General features: G+C 44.1%; 1 protein-coding gene across 1 annotated transcript in view; it reads right to left on the bottom strand.

The window, feature by feature from the left end:
* The window catches only part of osbpl5 (oxysterol binding protein-like 5), a 139,897-nt gene extending 131,574 nt beyond the window's left edge, over positions 1–8,323 (bottom strand). The window contains exon 1 of the mRNA XM_084168807.1: positions 8,073–8,323. The gene's annotated coding sequence lies outside the window, so the exon portion shown is untranslated. The remainder of the gene's footprint in view (positions 1–8,072) is intronic.
* Positions 8,324–12,949: the final 4,626 nt, after the last annotated feature.

Here is a 12,949-nt window from a genome sequence, read left to right as displayed (position 1 = left end):
TGGAATGATAGATGTGCAAAAGATGCTGTGCAAATAGAGATACTGGGGTGCAAATTAGCAATATAAATAACAATATGGGGATGAGGTAGTTGGGTGGGCTAATTACAGAATGTCTGTGTACAGGTGCAGTGATCGGTAAGCTGCTCTGACAACTGATTCTTAAAGTTAGTGAGGGAGATAAGAGTCTCCAGCTTCAGAGATTTTTGCAGTTTGTTCCAGTCATTGGCAGCAGAGAACTGGAAGGAATGGCGGCCAAAGGAGGTGTTGGCTTTGGGGATGACCAGTGAGATATACCTGCTGGAGCGCAGACTATGGGTGGGTGTTGCTATGGTGACCAATGAGCTAAGATAAGGCGGGGATTTGCCTAGCAGTGATTTATAGATGACCTGGAGCCAGTGGGTTTGGCGACGAATATGTAGTGAGGACCAGCCAAGAGCATACAGGTCACAATGGTGGGTAGTATATGGGCCTTTGGTGACAAAACGGATGGCACTGTGACAGACTACATCCAATTTGCTGAGTAGAGTGTTGGAGGCTATTTTGTAAATGACATCGCCGAAGTCAAGGATCGGTAGGATAGTCCGTTTTACGAGGGCATGTTTGGCAGCATGAGTGAAGGAGGCTTTGTTGCGAAATAGGAAGCCGATTCTAGATCTAACTTTTGATTGGAGATGCTTAACGTGAGTCTGGAAGGAGAGTTAATAGTCTAACCAGACAACTAGGTATTTGTAGTTGTCCACATACTCTAGGTCAGACCCTCCGAGAGTAGTGATTCTAGTCGGGTGGGCGGGTGCAAGCAGCGTTCGGTTGAAGAGCATGCATTTCGTTTTACTAGTGTTTAAGAGCAGTTGGTTGGCATGCAGATGCTGCATGGACGTTTCACAATTTACAGTAAGTCATGTGAAGGGAGGGTGACCAAACATTTGTGCATGAAGTAGAAATAAAGAAACACATGCACAGAACGTGATTCAGATCTTCACTTCTGAGGAAAAGGGATCCGGGGGGGGGGGCGGGCCGGGCGGATACCTGGGGATCCACAGCCTCTGCCTTTTATTTAAGCTAGGGGACAACTTCCTTTTTCAAAGCATTCACGTTCATATGTGTGTTGCAGAGCTAAATACTAGAACAAATGATTATCCCTGGGTGAACAATCGAGCAGTAAGAAATAACTAGGTGAATGCACTCTGTTACTAATGGTCCATGATTACTGTGCTTAAACTCTGCTGGGGTTTACAAACAGTTACTGTAAGTGCACAAAACCACCTTATGGACTAAATGTTTCCTGTTCTCTTTTCCATTGTGTTGTGTTGTGTGCAGGGCAGGCAGGGGGCTTTATTCTGGGTTGGACGACAGCTGTTCCTTAGACGTGTCCTGGAGACCCGGGTGTCAACACACACAGTGCCGGGACTGCAGCACCTGTGGCTTCAACCAAGACATATACAAATGATTTATCGGTAGCCTAATAGACCTCTTCTCACCTCACATGCAGTAGTTATGAAGGGAGCGCTGCTAGGTAACCACACACTGACTGAGGCAGTGAGCGCTTTGGGCAAGTCCTGAACATGCACTCATTGGCTTTGTAGCCACCAGTCTATGACTTTCTCTTACCTCTCTTTATAAGAGATGAACGAAAAGAGCATGTGACATGCCCTAATTCCCAGACCCTCTAGCCCATACATTAATGGTTGCGGCTCACTCCTCTCCTATACCTCAGCCCTCTTAACTTTATTGAGAGTTCCAATGCGGTTCCTGAGTCATTTTGGCAAGGCCTCCTTCACATTTGTCTTTTTCGGCCCTTAACATAAACCCAATCACAAAACCACAGTTTGCCGCATAATGTACAGCCGGGTTTGCATAATCCTCTAAACGTGGAGGGAGGCTTTCCAATCAGGCCGGATTACTTATGTTATAGGCATACAAGTAAAAGGCTACAGATTTCCTAAGGTCGTAAAATCAAGGACACATCTTGTGTGTGGACAACACAGAGTTGAGCAAAGGATGGAGCAAGGAGCACTAACTCAAATAAAGAGCCTACAACTCTAATTCAAGTTTTAATGCAACTCCTAACACTGCTTTAACTGAAGCCCAAGTGTGCAGCTGTAATGCAGTGCAGCTCTATTCTGCCCAGGGAAAAAGTAGGCCAAAGCATCTACCAGTGCTGAGCTGGAGTTAGGAGAGACACACATACACACCAAGAATAGGAAACGGAGCAAAGTACAGAGAGATCATTGATGAAAACCTGCTCCAGAGCGCTCAGGTCCTCAGACTGGGGGGAAGGTTCACCTTCCAACAGGACAACAACCCTAAGCACTCAGCCAAGACAATGCGGTAGTGGCTTTGGGACAAGTCTCTGAATGTCCTTGAGTGTCCCAGCCAGAGCCTGGACTTTAACCCGATCGAACATCTATGGATTTATAAAATCCATTTGAGATTAAGGCTGTAACGTAACAAAATGTGAAAAAAGTCAAGGGGTCTGAATACTTTCCGAATGCAATCATTGATTATAATGTGGGAGGTGTAAGTAATGAAACTATCTACCAAATCTATTTATTTTTAAATGTTAATTACTTCTCCTTGCCATTACTCCCGAGTGGCACAGCGGTCTAAGGCACTGCATCTCAGTGCTAGAGGCGTCACTACAAACCCTGGTTCGATTCCAGGCTGTATCACAATCCGGCCGTGATTGGGTGTCCCATAGGGCGGTGCACAATTGGCCCAGCGTCGTCCGGGTTTGGCCGGTGTAGGCCGTCATTGTAAATAAGAATTTCTTCTGAACTGACTTGCCTAGTTAAATAAAATAATAAACAAAATTATTTATCTTATAAGAAAAAACAAGACATTTTTGTTTGCTTTTACTAAGGTATGATAGGGGTCCCTGGGATGCCAGTTTCCCTGAGAGGGGGTCCCTGGGCAAGAAAAAGTTGAAGACCGCTGCTCTAAACTTGTTTCCTGAATGCCAAAAGCAGATGGAATTTATATTCACAATAGCTAACCTTGCTATAATTAAATTAGGAGAAAACCAAGTTATATTAAACAAAGTTAGCAATGTTTTCAACAAGGGGTAATAGAAGCAAGCCAACAAGCCAGCAAAGAAAGCAACAAAAAGTACATATACATTACATTTGTCATTTAGCAGATGCTCTTATCCAGAGCGACTTACAGGAGCAATTAGGGTTAAGTGCCTTGCTCAAGGGCACAGACAGATTTTTCACCTAGTCTGATCGGGGATTCGAACCAGTGACCTCTTGGTTACTGGCCCAACGCTCTTAACCACTAGGCTACCTGTATCATTTCAAATTCAAAAATTACTCCATTAACAGGATCTGTATTTCAGGAATTCATTTTGCAAGTACTCCAAATGCACTGTTAAATGATTGAACCATTTAAACTATTTATTTTTTGCCACAGCCCTCATAGGCTCCCATGCGTTGTCTTGGCGACGCACTTGAGCTTGGCTTTCCTCTGGAAAGCTGTAGTTGGTTAGTCAGCAAGTCAATCAAATGCACACAATTCTTTGGCGGGACATGACAATGGATCAATTGAGATCAACTGTGCCCATATTGATGATTTGAGCCTGTATTGATGGTTTAACGAGAGATCACCTTGTGGTAATACGGTGTTCATGGGTTCAATTGGTCCATCATGGTGTACTGTGTCTGCACTTCAGATCATTTGAATCAATAATAGAAAACATCAAATCGATGAGATCTCGTGTAAGTATGTTCACATCCTCCACCTGTCTATAATGGCTGTAGTCAGGTGATCCTGGGACTAAACACCTCCCTCTGCAACTGGATCCTGGACTTCCTGACGGGCAGCCCCCAGGTGGTAAGGGTAGGTAACAACACATCTGCCACACTGATCCTCAACACGGTGGCCCCTCAGGGGTGCGTGCTCAGTCCCCTCCTGTACTCCCTGTTCACCCATGACTGCATGGCCAGGCACGACTCCAACACCATAATTTAGTTTGCCGACGACACAACAGTGGTAGGCCTGATCACCGACAACGATGAGACAGCCTATAGGGAGGAGGTCAGAGACCTGGCCGTGTGGTGCCAGGATAACAACCTCTCCCTCAACGTGACCAAGACAAAGGAGATGATTGTGGACTACAGGAAAAAAAAAAAAGAGAGGACTGAGCACGTCTCCATTCTCATCGACGGGGCTGTAGTGGAACAGGTTGAGAGCTTCAAGTTCCTTGGTGTCCACATCACCAACGAACTATCATGGTCCAAACACACCAAGACAGTCGTGAAGAGGGCACGACAAAGCCTATTCCCCCTCAGGAGACTGAAAAGATTTAGCATGGGTCCTCAGATCCTCAAAAAATTCTACAGCTGCACCATCGATAGCATCCTGACTGGTTGCATCACCGCCTGGTATGGCAACTGCTTGGCCTCCGACCGCAAGGCACTACAGAGGGTAGTGCGTACGGCCCAGTACATCACTGGGGCCAAGCTTCCTGCCATCCAGGACCTCTATACCAGGCGGTGTCAGAGGAAGGCCCTCAAAATTGTCAAAGACTCCAGCCACCCTAGTCATAGACTGTTCTTTCTGCTACCGCACGGTAAGCGGTACTGGAGTGCCAAGTCCACGTCCAAAAGTCTTCTCAACAGCTTCTACCCCCAAGCCATAAGACTCCTGAACAGCTAATCATGGCTACCCGGACTATTTGCACTGCCCCCCCACCCCCACCCCATCTTTTTACGCTGCTGCTACTCTGTTAATTATTTATGCATAGTCACTTTAACTCTACACACATGTACATATTACTTCAACTACCTCAACTAGCCGGTGCCCCCGCACATTGACTCTGCACCGGTACCCCCCTGTATATATAGCCTCCCTAATGTTATTTTATTTTACTTCTGCTCTTTTTTTCTCAACACTTTTTTGTGGTTGTTTTATTTTACTTTTTTATTAAAAATAAATGCACTGTTGGTTAAGGACTGTAAGTAAGCATTTCACTGTAATGTCTGCACCTGTTGTATTCGGCACATGTGGCCAATAAAATGTAATTTGATTTGATTTGATTGGGGCCTGCCCAGTGGAAACAGTCACGTGCTGAAACCGGAGGTCTCTCTAATACGGGCCAAAGTGCAAGCAGGTGTCACGAGTTCCCCTTGAGGTAATCTGACCCACCACTGACCGGCACTTTCCCCTGTTCCTGTTCCGTGTTACACCTCTGATCCCCACACACCCTCTCTACTAGTGTTGCACTGTAGACCAAAACGTCTGTACTTTTTCCGATACTACAACATGAAAAATGGTTCAGTACTAGAATTGTTACTTTTGGTTTGTCTATCAAATGTGTCTCATGTCTGGAAATGAACTAAATGTATTGAACTTAGACAATTAATTTGCCCAAGTTTATATATAGACATTAACAGAATGCAGCAGTGATTCCCTGCAACTTTCTGAAGAGGCAATGGCATGGGAATGCCCCCGTCTGTATGTGTGGTGCGCGGATGAATGTCCATCACTTTGTGTAGCCGTTAGCAATGCTAATTATAACAGTCGTCGGATAAAACGGAAAGGCTTTCCCAAAAACAGTCTCAATTAAAAAGTTAACTACAAAGTAGCCTATGCCAGAATCATGATCGTTTGCCTCAATCTAGTGGCCATTTGTTTTAAAAACACCATCACATGTACGCTACAGAAACACTGCTAACCAAACAGTGCTAAGTGCATGTGCACTTGAATTAAAGGGCTACACTCAAATCGACATTTCTTAGATTTTTCTCAGACCGCCAAAGTGGTCCCCTGATGTGGTTTAAGCATTGTTGTGGACTGAAGAATGTTGTTGTTTTTTAATTTAGTAAAAAGTGTGATTTTGAGAGCGATAAAAAATAAAACAAAATCTCAGTCCGTCTCGCCGCTTTCTTTTCTGCCCTGGTATTGTTTCGGTATTGAGTATTGCGATACAAATAATAGGCTACCTTCAGATTGCTCAATGTGGAAAAACTGTGGACAAATCATGACATTTACATTTAAGTCATTTAGCAGACGCTCTTATCCAGAGCGACTTACAGGAGCAATTAGGGTTAAGTGCCTTGCTCAAGGGCACAGACATATTTTTCACCTAGTCGGCTCGGGGATTAGAACCAGAGACCTTTCGGTTACTGGCACAACGCTCTTAACCACTAAGCTACCTGCCGCCCCGCAGAATTGGCCTAAAACCTCTCGACTCTTTCATAACAATCACTTTCATAACATTCCCTGACACTTTTTTTTTGTTTGTTGCTAAAACTTCAGAAAAACTATTTTTGCTTTGTCATTATGGGGTATTGTGTGTAGATTTAAATCAAATTTAGAATAAGGCTGTAACGTAACAAAATGTGGAAAAAGTCTGAATAATTTCCCAATACACTGTACATGTTGGTTGTTTTGCTCTAGGAAGCTCCCAGGACTCATCTGAAGGTCCCCCGGGTCCAGTTGAAAAAAATGAACGGAAGTATATATGGAGACTATTTAGTGCCAGATATAAATGTTTCCTGATCTTTCTTATATCTCTCAGATAAAGGACAGACACTTCAGAACAAACTTCCTTTTGGGACTGTTGTTCCATGTAGTGAATCTGTTATTCAATGCGTTTGTATGGGCCAAAAATAAATGTTTTCATCAAAACATTGTGTCATATTTTTTGAAACTTCAAGGTGTCCTATAATTCCAAATCAAATAGCTAAATTATCCTTGGTATGACCTTTTTAAAACAATTCCATTTAGCTTAGTAGAATCCCCACCCCTGCTTAGACAGGGCTTAAACAAATAATTGATGCTCTGACTGAACAACTCAAAATCTCCCCAGTTTATACTCCGCAAATGGACATTAGCTGTGAGGGCCGAGGTGCCTATGCATTGACTTTTGTTCGCTATACATGTCCGGGGATGCTATTCACGAGGACATATTGTTCTGTCTCACGATTCCCAAGCATGAAACGGAATAGGGGATGTTGTGTGCTGCGTGGCTATATTGACGAAAATCAGATTCAATATGGGATCGAATGGTGAGCTTTTGCACAGATGGGGCTCCAGCTATGGCGGGACGGCGAGCAGGCCTCTGAATGTGGAAGTGCAACACTATTTGGCTAGCAGCTACACAAGTTAATTAACGGCCATTAATTGGCCATTGAGAGGCTTTGAAGCCACCGGTAGGCCATATTGGCACTCCCTAGTAGGAGCAGTCTTCCATAGGAATTCGACAGTACTTCAATTAAATTATTTTTTGTTGTAGTGGGGACAGTAACATTAGTACTCTCAACCACAACAAGAGGTTGTAGCTAGCTAGCATGTATTTTGAAGTGAATCCCCATGTAGCTAATTTTGCAAACTAGCTAATATCTTCAATATACAGTTAACTGCCAACATAATTGAAACGCCTTAAGAAATAAGGGCTATAAGTATATTGAAAGCAGGTGCTTCCACACTGTGGTTCCTGCGTTAATTAAGCAATTAACATGCCATCATGCTTAGGGTCATGTATAAAAATGCTGGGCAGACCATTAATTTTTTGGCCTACCATGCTTCTCTCCCATAGTATGATGACAATGCCCCCGTCCACTGACTGGTTTGATGAGCATGAACACGATGTAAATCATATACCATGGCCGTCTCGGTCACCAGATCTCAACCCAATTGAACACTTATGGGAGATTCTGGAGCAGTGTCTGAGACAGCGGCCAAGGTGCCTTGAAGCCGTTATGGCTCGTGGTGGCCCAACACCCTATTAAGACACTATGTTGGGGTTTCCTTTATTTTGGCAGTTACATGTAAATCTGGTGCAATCCATGTTTGCTAGCTAACGTTACTTAGCTAGCTACGTTAGCGTAGCTAAGGTGTTAGCTAGTCTAACGTTAACTACCTTGTTAACGTTACACGTTAACTATTTCAGCACCATTGTTGACGTGCCGTGGACACCGTAACCTTAACAAAGATAGCTAGCTACTCCCCTATTCATTTATGTGGCGTAACGTTAGCTTAATAGCTATCTACTGAGAGAAGAACGGCATGTGTTGCAAATGTTGATTTTCTGAAAAGAACAGCTACAAACATCGTAAACAAACAAGCCATACCTGTAACGCCACCGATCATGCAATTCGATTTCTCACACTTGGCATTCACAGTCGATTACCGGTACGACTTCATCGTATTTTCCTGTATGTTGCTATGACTTCAATGGTAGAGCGCGCTAGGTGGTTCATGGGTGAGTTCAGTTCGCTTCAACGTTTGCTTCGTTGCGTGACGGTTTGTACTGAACGACACGTTTCTCCAAAACGGTGCGCACCGTTCGTCAACGGTGTTTGAGGGACATTACTTTGCTCCCGTTTGGTGGGTGTGGCCTGTTCATCAATATGGGTGTGAACGCACACCAAATGGGGTGCGTTCAGTTCGATTGTATTTTTGCTACGTTGTGGAACGATTTGTGCCGAAATACACGTTTCCCCAAAACGTTCTTGTTGTATGTTCTTGAACTTTGAGACACGTTTGCTCCGTTTGGTGGGTGTTTGCGCATGTGGGTTGAAGAAATGAGTGACGTATCCAACCCACAACCCAAACCCCGTTTTTCAATTGGTCGCTCAGTACAGCACCTTCTTCGTTTAATTGAACATACCAGTACGTTTTTTTCGTACTGAACGCAGCCCTCTGAGCCACCACAATCACAACGTTTTTCAACTGGTCTTTCAGTACAATACCGTTTCCGTTGAATTCAAAGTTGCACACTGTTTTATCGTCCTGAACGCAGCCCTGTTCAGTTCAACCTTTGCTACCTTGCGTGCCTGTTTGCGTTGAACAACACCTCCCCCATATGGAGGACCAAACCTGCCATAATTAGAAAGAAAAAAATGCACACAAAATAGATTCATAAATAAATACATCAACACATAATTAAATAACTGAGCAAGGAAATACAAAAATACTGACTAAAATTGATTAATTTTCTCTACATATCTGTATGTATTTAATTATTTATCTACAGTACTAGTCAAAAGTTTGGACACACCTACTCATTCAAGGGTTTTTCTTTATTTGTACTATTTTCTACATTGTAGAATAATAGTGTAGACATCAAAACTATGAAATAACACATATGGAATCATGTAGTAACAAAAAAGTGTTAAACAAATCCAAATATATGTTTTACATTTACATTTACGTCATTAAGCAGACGCTCTTATCCAGAGCGACTTACAAATAGGTGCATTCACCTTATAGCCAGTGGGATAACCACTTTACAATGTTTTATTTATTTATTTATTTTGGGGGGGGGGGGGGGGGGGGGGGGGGGGGGGGGGTTGGAGTAAAGGGGGGGGTGGGGGTAGAAGGATTACTTTATCCTATCCCAGGTATTCCTTAAAGAGGTGGGGTTTCAAATGTCTCCGGAAGGTGGTGAGTGACTCCGCTGTCCTGGCGTCGTGAGGGAGCTTGTTCCACCATTGGGGTGCCAGAGCAGCGAACAGTTTTGACTGGGCTGAGCGGGAACTATGCTTCCGCAGAGGTAGGGGAGCCAGCAGGCCAGAGGTGGATGAACGCAGTGCCCTCGTTTAGGTGTAGGGACTGATCAGAGCCTGGAGGTACGGAGGTGCCGTTCCCCTCACAGCTCCGTAGGCAAGCACCATGGTCTTGTAGCAGATGCGAGCTTCAACTGGAAGCCAGTGGAGTGTGCGGAGGAGCGGGGTGACGTGAGAGAACTTGGGAAGGTTGAACACCAGACGGGCTGCGGCATTCTGGATGAGTTGTAGGGGTTTAATGGCACAGGCAGGGAGCCCAGCCAACAGCGAGTTGCAGTAATCCAGACGGGAGATGACAAGTGCCTGGATTAGGACCTGTGTCGCTTCCTGTGTAAGGCAGGTTCGTACTCTCCGAATGTTGTAGAGCATGAACCTACAGGATCGGGTCACCGCCTTGATGTTAGTTATGTTGGCCGGTGTAGGACGTCATTGTAAATAAGAATTTGTTCTTAACTGACTTGCCTAGTTAAATAAAGGTAAAATAAAATAAACATATAATTTTTTTTTGAGATTCTTCAAATAGCCACCCTTTGCCTTCATGACAGCTTTGCACACTCTTGGCATTCTCTCAACCAGCTTCACCTGGAATGCTTTTCCAACAGTCTTGAAGGAGTTGCCACATATGCTGAGCACTTGTTGGCTGCTTTTCCTTCACTCTGCTTTCCGACTCATCCCAAACCATCTCAATTGGGTTGAGGTCGGGGGATTGTGGAGGCCAGGTCATCTGATGCAGCACTCCATCACTCTCCTTCTTGGTAAAATAGCCCTTACACAGCCTGGAGGTGTGTTTTGGGTCATTGTCCTGTTGAAAAACAAATGATAGTCCCACTAAGCCCAAACCAGATGGGATGGCGTATCGCTGCAGAATGCTGTGGTAGCCATGCTGGTTAAGTGTGCCATGAATTCTAAATCAATCACAGACAGTGTCACCAGCAAAGCACCCCCACACCATAACACCTCCTCCTCCATGCTTCACGGTGGGAACTACACATGTGGAGATCATCCATTCACCCACTCCGCGTCTAACAAAGACATGGCGGTTGGAACCAAAAATCTCAAATTTGTACTCCAGACCAAAGGACTAATTTCCACCGGTATAATGTCCATTGCTTATGTTTCTTGGCCCAAGCAGGTCTCTTCTTCTTATTGGTGTCCTTTAGTAGTGGTTTCTTTGCAGCAATTCGACCATGAAGACCTGATTCACACAGTCCCCTCTGAACAGTTGATGTTGAGATGTGTCTGTGACTTGAACTCTGTGAAGCATTTATTTGGGCTGCAATTTCTGAGGCTGGTAACTCTAATGAACTTATCCTCTGCAGCAGAGGTAACTATGGGTCTTCCATTCCTGTGGCAGTCCTCATGAGAGCCAGTTAAATCACAGCGCTTGATGGTTTTTGCGACTGCACTTGAAGAAACATTCAAAGTTCTTGATATTTTTCGTATTGACTGACCTTCATGTCTTAAAGTAATGATGGACTGTCGTTTGTCTTTGCTTATTTGAGCTGTTCTTGCCATAATATGGACTTGGTCTTTTACCAAATAGGGCTATCTTCTGTTAACCACCCCCTACCTTGTCACAACACAACTGATTGGCTCAAACGCATTAAGAAGGAAAGAAATTCCACAAATTAACATTTAAGAAGGCACACCTGTTCATTGAAATGCATTCCAGGTGACTACCTCATGAAGCTGGTTGAGAGAATGCCAAGAGTGTGCAAAGCTGTCATCAAGGCAAAGGGTGGCTATTTGAAGAATCTCAAATATAAAATATAAAATATATTTTGATTTGTTTAACACTTTTTGGGTTACTACATGATTCCATATGTGTTATTTAATAGTTTTGATGTCTTCACTATTATTCTACAATGTAAAAATAAAGAAAAACCCTTGAATGAGTAGGTGTGTCCACACTTTTGACTGGTAGTGTATCTATTATCTAATTATTAAAAGTTTAATTAATGGTATTCATTTATATATTTATTAATGTATTTATTTCTGTATTTCTTCCTCCAAAATAGTAATGAGGGGATGTCAATCTAATGTCTATGGGTGGTATCTAACACACTATTGGTTGACCAATGTCACAGTGCGTTGCTAGATAGAGTATCACAGTATGAGTCATAATACCAATAAAACCTAGCGGTCAAACAGGGAAATGGTTCCAATCGTTTTTCCACCATTCATTTTTCCCATAGGGGATTGTGGAAACACTTAAAATAAGGGCTGTGTTTCGTGTCGGCTTACCCGGGCGTGACGTTTTGATAACCGTGTAAATCTCTCTAGGACAAGGTGACTTTTATAAATATATTCAGCTCTATTTACTCTCAGATTAAACAGGTCAACAATCAGACAGATTACCAGGACATGTACTCAGAGCAGGTGCTGACCAACTGGTAGGTGTCTGACCGAGTCTGTAATACCTACATGTTTCAAGCAGACCACCATGATGCAATGTCTATTGCACTCCACACTGCCCTTTCCCACCTGGACAAAAGGAACACCTACGTGAGAATGCTGTTCGTTGACTACAACTCAGCGTTCAACACCATAGTGCTTTCAAAGCTCATCACTAAGCTAAGGACCCTGGGACTAAACACCTCCCTCTGCAGCTGGATCCTCGACTTCCTGACGGGCCGCCCACAGGTATTAAGGGTAGGCAACAACACATCTGCCACGCTGAACCTCAACACGGAGGCCCCTCAGAGGTGCGTGCTTAGTGCCCTCCTGTACTCCCTGTTCACCCACGACTGCATGGCCAGGCACGACTCCAACACCATCATTAAGTTTGCCGATGACACAACAGTGGTAGGCCTGATCACCGACAACGATGAGACAGCCTATAGGGAGGAGATCAGAGACCTATCAGTGGGGTGACAAAAGAGCTGATTGTGGACTACAGGAAAAAAGGGGTCATATCACGCCCCCATTCACATCGACGGGGCTGTAGTGCAGCGGGTCGAGAGCTTCAAGTTCATTGGCGTCCATATCACTAACAAACTATAATAATAATAATAATAATAACTATCATAGTCCAAACACACCAAGACAGTCATGAAGAGTAGACTGAAAAGATTTGGCATGGGTCCTCAGATCCTCAAACATTTCTACAACTGCACCATCTAGAGCATCCTGACTGATTGCTTCACCGCTTGGTATGGCAGCTGCTCGGCATCCGACCACAAGGCTACAGAGGGTAGTGCGTTCGGCCCATCCAAGACCTCTATAACAGGCCGTATCAGAGGAAGGCCCTAAAAAGACTCCAGCCAACCTAGTCATAAACTGTTCTCTCTGCTACCGCACAGCTAGCTGTACCGGAGCGCCAAGTCTAGATCCAAAAGGCTCATTAACAGCTTCTACCCCCCAAACCATAAGACTGCTAAACAGTTAATCAAATGGCTACCCGGACTATTTGCATTTACCCCTTTTTCATGCTGCTGCTA

Source organism: Coregonus lavaretus (assembly GCF_964263955.1).
Source record: "Coregonus lavaretus genome assembly, chromosome: 9".
NCBI classification, from domain to species: Eukaryota; Metazoa; Chordata; class Actinopteri; order Salmoniformes; family Salmonidae; genus Coregonus; species Coregonus lavaretus.
The sequence above is the reverse complement of the archived record's forward strand: the minus strand, read 5'-3'. Positions and strand labels throughout refer to the sequence as shown.